The sequence below is a fragment of the Myotis davidii genome, unplaced genomic scaffold (genome assembly GCF_000327345.1).
Source record: "Myotis davidii unplaced genomic scaffold, ASM32734v1 scaffold851, whole genome shotgun sequence".
Taxonomy (NCBI): domain Eukaryota; kingdom Metazoa; phylum Chordata; class Mammalia; order Chiroptera; family Vespertilionidae; genus Myotis; species Myotis davidii.
Genome location: NW_006282653.1, coordinates 167,895 through 180,625, shown reverse-complemented (window position 1 = coordinate 180,625; position 12,731 = coordinate 167,895). Strand labels below are relative to the sequence as shown.

Genomic DNA, 12,731 nt, shown 5'->3' with positions numbered 1-12,731 from the left:
TACAATGAATAACATAAACTGATTAACAAAAATAGATCCAGAGACAGAGAATCATTGATCAGACCATCAAACCTCAGAGGGAAGGCAGGGTAGGGTGAGGTTAAGAGGCGAGAGATCAACCAAAGGACTTTTATGCATGCAAAGAAGCATAACCAATGGACACAGACACAAGAGGGGTGAGGGCACAAGCAGGGTGGGTGGAGGGTTAAGGGGGAATAAAGACACATATGTAATACCTTAATCAATAAAATAATAACAATGTGCCTTGGAATTATCTCAACTGTTTACACAGATTGGAACTTATTTGCCCAGGAATTTGCAAGTAATGTACTTTCTGCATCGAATGAAAGCTGATCTTTTAAGAGGCGACAATACCTAGAATGCATAACTGTGTTTGATTTCCTAGCTTAACTTTCCCCATTGCAGTGTTCCTTCACTGTTGTAGCCTGTAGGCAACAACAACAACTTAGCTTGACTACTGAATATATAGAACACAACCTCAGAATAATTGCAAGAATGGAATCAAAAGCAAGAATGTTTTTAGTTGTGTGTGTGTGTGTGTGTGTGTGTGTGTGTTTGGGGGGTGGAGGGGGATAATGCACATATGGCAAATCTTTTATTTAAAAAATAACATTGAATTTCACCATAAAGTTAAAGTGTTTGTCCTCTAGGCTATTAGGCAAAAATGACAGTATTCATGTTTCCCGTGCATAAGATACAGTTCCTGGAAAATGAGTCGCATCTAGGACTTCATAGGCAAAACCCTCTTTTTGTCTTGAGACCCTATAACTAGTTCTCACCAAAGAAATGAGAACTGAAGTAATATGGGTCAATTCCAGGACAGGATATTTTAGGAGCCAATGTACTTTTTGTAATGGTCCGCCTGGTATCTGAATGCCAATATCCACAGTGACTTTGGAAATCTACCTGTTTAGATGGCAGGTATTCCATCAGCCTGAGTCCCAGAATAACTCCCCCACCTCATAACTCTCCTGATGTACCCCAACAAAATCTGAAACAGGCACAGTGGTAAACTACATGTATGCACACATGTACACACAAAAGTATACACACTTTATTAGCTGATAGCTCAATTTTAAACATGAAGTTTATTTTAATAAATACTGCCCTTATAATTAATTATTCCAAATATATATATATTTGGGGGTGGGGACCACATGAACTACATATATGCTAAAGTTTTTCTAATACAGCCTACCAAGATTTACACTTTATTTGTATTAACCTATTGAAAAAACTCATTTGTGCCCTAGCCGGTTTGGCTCAGTAGATAGCGCACCAACCTGTGAACTGAAAGGTCCCAGGTTAGATTCTGGTCAAGAGCAAATGGGTGGGTTGTGGGCTCGTTCCCCAGTAGGGGGCATGCAAAAGGCAGCCAATCAATGATTCTCTCTCATCGATGTTTCTAGCTCTCTCTCCCTTCCTCTCTGAAATCAATAAAAACATATGTTAAAAAATAAAAAAATACTCATTTGTTAATTATTTTTATGTTAGGGGGAAATGATAAAATAAACTATTTTTAAATTATTTTATTATTAATATTCTGAGTACCTTTACAGAATGCAGTTTTTTAAAATAATCAGAACATTTTCTAGAAGTTGACAAACTTTACAATTGTACATTCTTCCCATATTTCTACAGTTAGAAAATATATTTGCATTATTATAAGTACCAATCAAATATATATGTCTTAGTTAGATTTCACAGGTGTGTATCTTGAGACAAATATTCTAGAGTGAGGAGTTTATTTAGGAAGTGATCCTAGAAAACAACAGTTAAGGGACAAGCGAGGAGAGACCAGGAAGAGGAAAAAGTTACTAAAATCTGTGTCGTCAAATAAGTTATCACAGTAGGCTCCGGAGGTTCAGCCCCACTGGAAAACTATGTGAGAGCATATAGAACATAGGTCACCATTATTGCAGCAGAGAGGCAAGGAATCTAGTGAATTTATCTAAAAATCCTCCATCATGCCTGAGCTATGGCATGGGCCAAGTGTGCCCCATGGCCTAATAAAAACAGCCACACAATGAGTTAGAGGTTCATGGGAAATATCCTTAAGCGGGTAGAAGTGCAGGCTAAGGGAATATGAATGGTGCACTCTGAACATCTGCTAGGTATATACTTCAATTTTATCTGGTGGGAAAGAGAAATAGAAATATTAGAATTAAATTTGACCCTATTTATTAATATAATACTTCATCAATTATTACATGTGACATTTAAAAGAAAAAAATGCTCTTTCTTCTCCCACCCTTAATTCCCTTACTTAGAGTAACCAATATAATTATTTTGGTGTAATTTTTTGATGTCACTTTTGCTGATTTTTAAACTGGTTGTTTAGAAAGAATTTTGTTAGATTTTCACTCCAGCTAAGATGGAGTAAAAGAAATTGAAACAAGTCTAGACAAAATGCACTCAAAACACTTTCAAGACATTGGACTTCAGGCCATAAAGGACAATGGTCCCTGAGAGGTTAGACACAGCAAGGTGAGTTCCACCATTGCTCCTGCATGCAGCCTTGAGTCTGCAGGCCATGGCACAGAGAAACAGCCAAGAAGCAGACTCCCTGCATTGAGATGGAGCTGAGAGTCAGACACCAAGGAAAACTATAGGTCCCAGGACGGAGGACAGGAGAGGAGATGGTTGCAAAGGAGATAACTCTGAAGATATTCAGAGAGCCCTTTTGTGTATTATGCTGAGGATGGGAAGGAAGGAAGAAAGGAAGGAAGGGGAGGGAGGGAGGGGTGGAGGGAGGGAGGAACTTCCCAAAATGCGTAGGAAGGAAGGTGTCTATTATTCTCAAAGGGAACAGAATAGAGTTTGATTTGTCCAGACTGGAAAAGCTTATAATTCCTGGTACATTGGGTAGAAAGCACAGTGGTCTTGCCTCAGCAGAGGGAAACACTTAGACTTAGGAGAGCATTACTTTCATCTTTAATAATCTCAAAAGCCATAAATAGATAGAAGTGTTTACAAGTAAAACAGTTTGACCATTATTAAACAGTAACACACACACCTATCATTACATCAACTGCACTTATATAGTGATGGAAGAGAAAACATGCATATGTCCACATGAAGCCATATACTGGAATGTTTATAAAAGCTTTATCTGTAACACCCCAAAACTATAAATTACCCAAGTGCCCACCACCAGGATGAATATGTAAACACATTTGTGTATACCTGAACTGATATCATATTGTATGTCAACTGTAATTGAAAATTAAAGAATGATTTAAATTTAAAAAAGAATTGTGATTAGCATAAAAATAATTGTTGCATATCTATAATAATAAAAGTGTAATATGCTAATTAGACTGGACATCCTTCCAGATGACCTTCTGGATGAAGCCATGACGGCAGGGGCCAAGCCCCTTGCACGAATTTCGTGCATCGAAACTCTGGTCTATACAATAAAATGATACCCAGAACTTTACAAAGAGTATACTATTGGTGCAGATTACAGCATGGATGAATCTCAAAATAATTATGCCAGTGAAAGATGTTAAATAAGAAAGAGTAATTACTGATTAGTGCCATTTATATGAAATTCCAGGAAATACAAATTAGTGTATAGTGATGGAAGGCAGGTCAGTGGTTGCCTGGAGATGGAGGGTAGTGGAGCAAAAGGATGGACAGACTAATTACAAGTATCATGACCAATATTCAGTGAGATTGGTATGCTCATAATTTATATCATGGTGATGTTTTTACCAATGACTATTTATTCCAAAACATCAAATCTTATACTTTTAATATTTGCAATTTTCCTCAGGTCAATTTTACCTAAATAAAGCTGTTTAAAAGAAAAAAAGAAAGTTTGACATTTGTGCTCAAAAGCAGTGTTCTCCTTGAATCTACTACTTCTGATAAGTTTGTGGCTTTGGTCAAGTGATTTGTTAATTATGCACCCCAGTTTCTCATACATAAAGAGAGCAAGAAATATTTATGTCATATTTAGGGATTATATAAGAGAAGCACGTGATTTAGAGTAATTTCCGGGTGTCTGAGGTTCCCCCATATTATTTCTTTTAAATTATCTTGTTGATGTCAAATATCTTCAGAAGAATTGCTGTTCTTTGTTAAATGTGATAGACACTTTAAATTTAGTTTTTATTTTAATGTACTTCCAAATGTACCATACACTGCTTTCTTTTAAAAGTGGGTCTAAGTCCCACATCTAGTATTTTTTTAATCTTTATACACCAGTGGAAAAATAATAAATTTTACCAAGATATGGCCACTCTATCAAACCAGATATTCATAATAGTTATATGTATGCTAATTGTGTGCCAATGTTTATAAATGCACATTGTGTATTATACATAGTAGAAACTCATTAATATATATTTGGCTGCATGCATGAATGACAGCACCATTTTTTTGTGTGCTTTATAATGTCAGTTGATCACTAAGTCTCAAAACATCTTTGGTAAACATCATTTTGCAGAATGTGGTTAATCTGAACATCTTTGAAACATTTATTGAATGTGCATGTTGTGAATGTGAAATTTCTGGAAACGGAATCTCTAGCCTCCTGGAGCAATGGCGGGACAGATGGCCAGTTGTTACATAAGGCAGTAGTTGAAGAATTTGCCTCTCAGCGACCCTCTTAAAGCTAAGAGTAAGCATCTGGTGGGTATGCATGAGGTACTAAGTGGACTACAAAGTGTGGGAGGGAAGCCACTTGGCTGCTCTGAGCTATCGAGGCTTTCTTGGAGACAGCACCATATGGATCTATATTGGGCTAAGGATAGCTCAAATGGAAACTGAAGAAACAAGCTAAAGTAAATTAGGAACAGAAGTTAAGTAGATTTGTGAAGAACTAAATTCAGAGGCCTAAACTTGAGTTCATAGTTGTTTTTTATTTCGCCATGTGTATTTCATGACATTTTTTCTGACAATGCAGTGCCATTTAAGGACTGACATTGTGTGATTCATATATTCCTACACACAGAGCTATTTTATGACTGTTTTGGATGTTAGGGTTCATTTGTATATTTAGTTCTCTACATATGTGTGTCATTCTGAGATCAACTACTTCATTTATAAACTTTTCTTGATAAAAGAAAAAAAATCACCATTTTTGTTAAAAGCATGTTCAGCAATTAAAATGACATGCTTCAAATTGGTAAGTCTTCAACAAACATATATACTATTTGTCTTGAATCCGATGCCTGATTAAGTTTACAGGAAAGAGCATTTGCCATTCTTTTAAATTTTTTCTCAGTAAACTTTTACTGAGCACTTGCTCTATACGGGATTCTGCGCTAAGCAATGAAGATACAATAAACTGAACAAGAGTGTTTTAGCTCTAGAATCTGGGAGTCACTTAGGATCGACAGCTATGTAGAGAGAGTTATGTGACATAGTGGTCAATTCTATAATGACACCATGTGCATGATGTTGGGGATACAAATACAGATACCAAGGGAGCCCGGGTGATTGTTGGAGGTCAGGCGAGGGCTTCCTGCAAAGGAAGGGCATTTTGGCTGATGGTAGTTGGCCAAGGCAGGCATCATGAAGAAGGAAGAAATGCATGTAAAACGTAGCATCATTTGCGAGACACAGAAACTTAACAAAGCTAAGCAATTTAGGGTATTTGGAGGGTCAGAAAGTTTTTGGAGAAATAGCTGAGACTGAATTTGGTGAGGTATGTGGATTGTACCAGATCATAACAACATTCATGCTCTTTTCTGCTAATCATGAATGTAGTAGAAGGACCGCCATTGCTTTTAATGAAAGGAAAGATAGGCAGGATGGTCATTTTGGTAGCATGGCAGAGAAAAGATCTCAAAAGATTAAGGTCTGAATATGAGGAGAAGCATTAGTGCAGCTGACCTTCTGGACGTGGGGTCCTCTCTAGAGAATCAAATGCTCCCCTTGCACTTTCTCTTGGGGGCAGGTAAATCTCAGTAACAGAAAGAGAAGTGGCTGAGAGGATGGCTGGGACCTCGTGACCCCTGGGTATAGTGTTTCCAGTCGCACATGTCAGGAAGTGGCCTGTGAGATATCCAACACACCTCTCTCCACAAATGCTAATACATAGCTTAGCGGGCAAAAGCTGACTTACCACAAGACCACCTGATTTCCAGACTCTGTCATTAGTCTATATGGACACATAAATCTCTTTTCAAACTGAGTCCGTATGTATATATTCTGAGGTGAATATGTTCATCGCAGAACACTGCTACCTGCTAGACAAGATTTATATTTAGATGAAATAATTGTAGGGTCACTTTTAGATTTAAGTGCCAGCTACCTATTATAGTGGGCCATTCCTCCCCACCCTGTCAATCAAGTTTCTGCATTAGCCTCAGACACAGTCAGAGCAACGTAGTTCTCATAGACGTCAGTGTGGATTCCCCCTTGTCCTGGACACTCAGCATGCAGACTTTCCTGCACACTTTGTTGGGATCCTCAGCCAACTGAAGCCAGACTTCCTGTTTAACCCTCATTCCTCAAGAGGTAATCTTCCCAGGGGAGGAGAGACACTTTCCTTGTCTGGATGTCTCACCTGCTGGGAACTAGTTTTCTTTAGGAACACTTCTTACTTAGAAACAAGTACCATGAACATGGGAGGATGATTGAAAGGAAATGAATGAATTTGGTCCTCGTTAGTCAGACTAATTCATCATCCCCAGAACTCATTCTAGAGCCTCCCTGTGCAATAGAAATAAATAACATGCAATTTTAAATGATCTAGTAGTTGCATTTCAAAAAGAAAAAGGCAAAATTAATTCTAGTGTATGTTTTATTTAACCCAATATATGTAAAAGAGTAACACTTTAATACATAATCAATACAACATTATTAATGAAACTAGAGGCCCAGTGCACAAAATTCATGTGGGGGTGGGGTCCCTCAGTCCAACCTGCACCCTCTCTAATCCAGGACCCCTCGGGGGATGCCTGACTGCCTCTCGCAATCTGGGAATGCTGACTCTTAACCACTTGCCTGCCTGCCTGCCTGATCACCCCTAACCACCTCTGCCTGCCTGATCTCCCCTATCCACCTCTGCCTGCCTGCCTGATTGCCCCTAACTGCTCCCTTACCAGCCTGATCGCCCCTAACTGCTCCCCTGCTGGCCTGATCGCCCCTAACCACCTCTGTCTCGCCCCACACCCAGGAGCCAGGATTCCCTTCTCTAGCCAGTCACAGGCACCCGGGACCCAAGCTGGCTTTGCCCAGGCCAGCCGCAGCTGCAAGGGACTGTGGGCAGGTGCTTCGCCTGGGCTGCTGCCATAGGCTCCCAGGACCATGAGGTAGATGGCTTGTCCCTCTCCTTGGCTGCAGCCGCAGGTGCTGGCGCCCAAGACCATGAGGCAGGTGGCTTGTCCCTCTCCCAGGCTGCAGCCTGGCTGGTCCCCATTCCTCTCTCAAGAGCTCATTTGTGCCTGGCTGGTGCCCAATCCTCTCTCAAGAGCTCATTTGTGCTTGGCTGGTCCCCATTCCTCTCTCCCCAGTGTTGAGTGTCTGAGCAGTTATGGCATGATGGCATGATGGCGTGACAACGTGAGGGCATGATGATCATTTGCATATTAACTCTTTATTATATAGGATATTTTACCTTCAATTTTTTGTACTGTCTTTAAAATCTAGTGTGCACCCCTTCTCAATTTGGAATCACATCTAAGTGTCTATAAGCCATACTCTAGAGGAAAAATAAACTAGGAGGACATTTTCTTTATAGTTTACCCAGCTTTGCCTCCCATTCTCTTCACCCCATCCCAGTGCCCTCCAGCCTGAGGTTAGGACCCTGCTCCCACCAGGTCCCTCTGCCCTCAGGAGGCATGGGCCATACATTCACACAGAGGCATTTGTGCCAGTGATGTCTAGTGTGATCCCTCTCTTGCATAGCTGCATTTTTAGGGTGTTATCTTAGGAATTATATTGACTATCAGTAAGAGAGTCATATATTTTGAAAATTTTCTAAATCCTACTACTTTTTTAAAAAATATATATTTTATTGATTTTTTACAGAGAGGAAGGGAGAGGGATAGAGAGTTAGAAACATCGATGAGAGAGAAACGTTGATCAGCTGCCTCCTGCACACCCCCCACTGGGGATGTGCACGCAACCAAGGTACATGCCCTTGACTGGAATCAAACCTGGGACCCTTCAGTCCACAGGCTGACACTCTATCCACTGAGCCAAACTGGTCAGGGCCCTACTACTTTTTAATACATTATCTATAAGTTCAGGTGAACCTTGTTTAAGAGACAAATGTGAGAAAATCTGAGCAAACTGCGAGCTTCCTTGGAGTTTGCAGAGTGCTTACAGCTTCACAATGTGGAAACAGTATATTGAAGATATACTTGAATATTTCCAATGTTCATATTTTCTCAACTCACCTTTCTTTCACCTCTGAGGTGAGCTTTGCTTGCTGGCACTGGTCCTTTAATCTTTGTCATTGCCATTCAGAACAGGCTGCAGTGTGGGGCTTGCCAGTGGAAATTAAACTTGAACATCTACTTGCTTGCTGCCTGCTTGCTTGAGGCACTTTAACATTTTCTCTCAGCTCACCATGGAGCAAATGGGAGCAGCATTGTCAGCTGAGGAGAATTTATTAGCCAGAGTTCAAAGCTTCAGTAAACAATACACGGCAGCTCTCCCTCAATCATGACATCCAATGGGCAGATTTCTGAACCAATGCACTCTGGCTCCTGGGGAGAAACAGAAGCTTCAGATCCCACTTCCCGTGCTTTGCCCTGTCAGTGAATTTACCTCCTCAGCCTAGTGGAAACGGAGTGCACATGCCATCTTAGCAGGAACCCCACAGCTTCAGCCTGTGAGCATTTTGGATGGTAGAGATTTGGGCTTGGCATACTTCAGCTCTATTAATGAATTAAGAGCAGATTATCGCTTCCATTCAGTATTTGGAGGATCTTTGTAACTCAGCATGCCAACATGCCTGTTTGACTGTAGGAATTTCAAAGTTAATTTCAAAGGAGTAAAGCACCCAAAAAGGAAAGTATGCCACACCAGCACAGCCAAGGGTTCAGTAAGACTGAGGCAAGGCAGTGAAGGATTAAAGAAAAGACAGACAAGAGAATACAGCTGGGGCTCGGCGGATCTCCCGTGCCTGGATGAGGACACAGAAAGATCCAGCCTGCAAGCCGAGGCTTTATTTTATAGTGGGATCAAAACAAGGGTAGTGGTCAACCTGTTTACAATGTTCTTATGAGTTTCACCTTGTTTTGGCAGCACTTGCTGCACCTCCCACAGCCCTTTAGCTACCTAGGAAGGAACTAGGGAGGGCTATAAGGTTAACCTTAATTATGGTAAGAGGGCTTTGCCCTTCAAGCTGGGATTTGTTTGTGGCCCTGCCACCGGTCAGTCCGAGGCTTAACCCTATAGCTGCTCCCTACAGGAGAGAATATACTCCTTTATTTAAAATAAATATACTCCTTTATTTAAATAAATTTTTAGAGAGAAAGGAAGGGAGAGACAACGATGTGAGAGTGAAACATCAATCAGCTACCTCCTGCAGGCTCTCGAATAAAACCAGCAACATTTCAGTGCATGGGATAACACCCAACCAACTGAGCCATACTGGATAAAAGTCTTCATGCTGCAATGGGGAGTGTATTTGTACTTTCTTTACCCTAAGAAACATGTAATTATCATGCCTCATCCTTATGTGATAAAAACATTTTGGAGTAGGAGGAACCAGAGGTCTTGGATGTGGAGTAGTTCAAATCAGAGTTGCATTGTCCCACCCTCCATCTCCACTCAGATTGTAATTCCTTGTAAACATAGATGCATTGCCATCATAGGAGATCGAGCTCCAAGGCAGTTTGCCACAGGAACTTGGAAAGGCAGATCAAAGAATGGGAATGGGTGAGGTAAATGTTTAAAAAACTATTATACATACTGAGAGGATTCACTAAGTGATCTTCCTGAATGAATGCATATGGAATCCTACGATGATGATTATTAGGGTTTTCTTTTTTATCCACTCCCTAGCTTTTGCCTTGAGTAAGTCATTCACTCATAAGAACTTGAAAATTTCCTCACCTTTGAAGTGGTCTTAACAATAGCTTCCATATACTGAATATATCCCATGGCCTTACCATCATGTTTGATACTTATATAGTTTATCTTTTATACTTTCATGAAACACTTAAAGTTGAGATCATTATTCCCATTTTACAAACAATAAATAAGTAAATAAAGGTTAAATGATTAATCCAAGTCCACCATGCTCTTAAGTGGCAAAGCCAGAATTCAAATATATGTATTATAGTTTTTTTCTAAATTACATCAGCTTATTGCATACAATATTGCACATTACCCAAGCTTTATTTCAAGTGCTAAATAGGCGCATATGGCTATTAACCACTGCACTGGATGCATTATTATTTTTACTATTCTCCAAAAGACTTAATCTCCATATATCTCAATGATGCTTGTTACTCACACTCTATTTTCTTAAGTATCTAGCATCACCCACTCCAAATTTTTATAAAATCTTACAAAGTTTCAAGGACCTCGGCTCCAATAAAAACTTCACAGATTATCCAGATCCTCTAGAATGAATCAATATCTTCCTACTGTTTACTTGTGGCATTTTGTTCTGTGTTACCACATTTCAGCTGCCGTTTGGCATTATAACTCTTTTTGTATTCATCAGTGTCACCTACTAGATTGCTAGCTGTTAGAAGCCACAGAATGGGTCCCATTGATCTATATATACCTGTCCAGCCCTTAGTACAATTCCTTATATAATAGTGGGCAATAGGTCACTGTCAAAATAAAATTGCCAGATAAGGAGAAAACAGTAACACATATTTGAAAAATGATCAAATTTTAGTATATGTTATCTGTTTGATGTTCTAATGCCTAGTTTTAGATGATATGTTAAGACTGATATCTATTGTGATGCCAAACATTTTCTGATATATGTACCATCTAGGACACAATAAAATTTGAGGCTACAAATAAAAATGTATGAAAATGCTATTACTAGCATCGAACTTTGCACTGAAAAATCCATTATTTATGTTCTTCATAAATACATGTATATTTATTTCGGCAACCTACTCATAACTTTGTCATTGGACATGACAGTTTGTGATGGTTGCATTATGCTAGGTAATAGAAATCACATCTATGGAAGGTAATTTCTGATGGATCAAGAAATCCACATATTAAGAAGTGAATGCAGAAGGAACAAACCAATAAATAGCTTATGCTTCCACCTCACACAAAGGAATGCTATACTTTTTTTTCACCATTGACTATAAAAATTATAAATATTTACATGCAATCTTAATTAGGGAACCAAATAAAAAGTAAAATAGTTTTCAAATCAATAAGATACAGTGAATCAAACTACTGAATGGGATTTTGATGTCAACTGTATTTTAAATTATCCCTTTAGGTGAAACTTGCAGCCTTCTGCCCCACAGAACTGCATTGAAGATGCACTTTTGCTTTTTTTTATTTATTAAATCAAGATTCTCCTTTAACACCAGAGGTAGTTTTTTTTAACTTAAGAAGTATAAATGTAAGCTTTTTAGAATTTATCTTTACTTGTGCAGTTGGTATCAATACAATGAAAAAACAAATCTGGCCGAAACCGGTTTGGCTCAGTGGATAAAGCGTAGGCCTGCAGACTGAAAGGTCCCAGGTTCGATTCCGGCCAAGGGCAAGTACCTGGGTTGCGGGCACATCTCTAGTAGGAGATGTGCAGGAGGCAGCTGATCGATGTTCCTCTCTCATCGATGTTTCTAACTATCTCTCTCCCTTTCTCTCTGTAAAAAATCAATAAAATATATTTTAAAAAAACAAATCTGAACACATTATTGTAATATACATTCCTGTAATTTGCCCAAGATTTATAATATCAGACATGAAAATACTGCATAGTGGATAAAATATAGACTAGTATTAATAAAACACAAAGTACCCTTACTTTCAGTACAGATGGCTATTGTTATAACTATTTCTAGTTCCTTGTGTTTGTGTGGTATATGTACAATTTCTCTGTAATATGAAAGGATAACATTTCAATGGTAATCAAAGTATTTTTTGGCCATTACAGTTCAAATTCAGGGGCAGCACTCAAAATTTTCCTTTTAAAAAATATTTCCAAATTAAGTTATAGTATTCTTTATAGTATACTTGATGGTGTATTTTAAATAAAGAGTTCATATATTTCTCTAAAAATACTTTTAAATAGATTATTTGTTTGATTTTAAGTTTGGGTGGTGTTGAAATTATTTTTGTTTATGTGTCTTAACTGTTCTTTGCTATCTGTAGAAAATCAATATTTTGTGCACATTTATACACTAGTTTCTTACTTTTTAAAATTTGTTGTTTTTTAAAGCATGTATACAGGCAGAGTGCTTAAAAATTCAGATTATTTTACATTATAGAAAGGAGAGTCTCTGTCCCCTCTCCTTCTAGCTTGTACCTGCAAACAGAAGTAATTACTTTGAAAAAAGTTCTAATCTTTTGTTAGGTGTTTTACTCTCTATCTTTTAGTGTCATTTGTGTACAACTAGTTCTTGCTTTTTTTTAGGTTTGGCTTGACCTATTAATTTCACGTTATGAAAAATTAGGATTTGGCTCTGTCACATATTTCCATCCACAATGAATAACAAACACACTTTCCCTTCTCCCTCATCTAAACTAGTTCTCTTTTTGGCTGAACAATATTCAATGTTTCCATTATTATGACTAGGTGAGGCTGGTGATAT

The 12,731-nt window shown here is 38.6% G+C and overlaps 1 long non-coding RNA gene across 1 annotated transcript in view; it reads right to left on the bottom strand.

Annotated features, from left to right (window-relative positions):
- The window catches only part of LOC107182295, a 24,490-nt gene extending 12,917 nt beyond the window's left edge, over nt 1-11,573 (bottom strand). Inside the window, exons 1-2 of the long non-coding RNA XR_001513016.1 lie at nt 11,563-11,573; nt 6,046-6,051 (exon numbers count right to left, since the gene is read on the bottom strand). This is a non-coding gene — a long non-coding RNA (uncharacterized LOC107182295). The remainder of the gene's footprint in view (nt 1-6,045; nt 6,052-11,562) is intronic.
- Between the last annotated feature and the right edge of the window lie 1,158 nt (nt 11,574-12,731).